This window comes from Budorcas taxicolor, chromosome 14 (genome assembly GCF_023091745.1).
Source record: "Budorcas taxicolor isolate Tak-1 chromosome 14, Takin1.1, whole genome shotgun sequence".
Classification (NCBI taxonomy): domain Eukaryota; kingdom Metazoa; phylum Chordata; class Mammalia; order Artiodactyla; family Bovidae; genus Budorcas; species Budorcas taxicolor.
Genome location: NC_068923.1, coordinates 43152265 through 43153632, shown reverse-complemented (window position 1 = coordinate 43153632; position 1368 = coordinate 43152265). Strand labels below are relative to the sequence as shown.

General features: G+C 39.7%; 1 non-coding gene across 1 annotated transcript; it reads left to right on the top strand.

The window, feature by feature from the left end:
- The first annotated feature begins 951 nt into the window (after positions 1–951).
- On the top strand, positions 952–1058 carry LOC128059683 (U6 spliceosomal RNA). The gene has a single exon (XR_008200612.1). It is a non-coding gene; the product is annotated as a U6 spliceosomal RNA (small nuclear RNA).
- Positions 1059–1368: the final 310 nt, after the last annotated feature.

Here is a 1368-nt window from a genome sequence, read left to right as displayed (position 1 = left end):
ACTCTTGTGACCCCACTGACTGTAGTTTGCCAGAATGCTCTCTGTCCATGGGGTTTCCCAGGCAAGAATACTGGGGTGGGTTGCCATTTCCTTCTCCAGGGGATCTTCCCGACCCAGGAATCTAACCTGGGTCTCGTGCATTGCAGGCGGATTCTTTACTGAATGAGCTACAGGGGAAGCCCACTTACATACATACATGCAGTAAATTTCTGACCAAATCCAGGTATTCTTATTCCAGAGATGCCCCTGTTGTTGCCTTGGTATCAGTTCTCACTATTTGCATCTGGACTGCAGGGATGGCATCCTTCCTGACTTTTCTCCTTACCCCCAGCAATCTTCTAGCAGGTGCACTAGAATGAACTTGCTTAAGATACATTTGATTATGTCATCCCCTCCTGAGCGATCTCCAGCATTTCCTCTTTGTCCCGAGGACCCTTTAAATAGTGTGACAAACAAGAGGCTTTACAATTTAGCTTCTGTCTACCCCTCCAGCCTCGTTGCTTGCCACACTCCTACCTTCATGCTCTGTACCATGGCTGCATTGATCTTCTTCCCTTTTCCAAACTGGCCATGCCCAGTTCTCTACTATTCCTATGGTCCCTACCCCAGCTCTCCGTATCTACCAATTAAAGTGGTGCAACATGACTTTTATTTATAGTAAAAGGATTATTTAGGATGAAAATGACCACATTACTGTATTTACTAATGCAGAATGAATTACTGGTAAATCTGAAGATAAATCCCATGTTGAGTTGAGATGTTGATTTGCCTCAATTAGATAGAATCATTAGACTAAAGAGCAAAAAGAAGTTTAATTCACTGGTCTTAGGAGTTCTATCTTTAGTTTGTTAGGTTTTTAAGGGTTTGACAATCCAGTGTCCACGTACTAAATATAAAACTACTGGGAAACTGATTCTTAGGCAATATGCTATTAAAAATTCACATTGTCTGGTGCTTACTTTGGCAGCACATATACTAAAATCGGAACAATTCAGAGAAGATTAGCATGGCCCCTGTGCAAAGATGACATGCAAATTCATGAAGTGTTCCATATATTTATGAGTTTGAGAGATTGGGATGGACATAGTAGATGCTATTGATACTACATATAAAATAGATAACTAATGAGAACTATACATGCTAATGTATAGCTAGGGAACCCTACTCAGTGCTCTAGGGTGACCTAAATGAGAGGAAAATCCAGAAAAGAAGGGATATTTGTATACATATAGTTGATTCACTTTGCTATCCAGTAGAAACTACCACAATATTGTAAAGCAATTATACTTTATTAAAAATTAATTCTTAAAAATTCAGATTGCCTGAATAGACCAATTGGGTAGCATCTTGTATTTAGAATCTGTATCT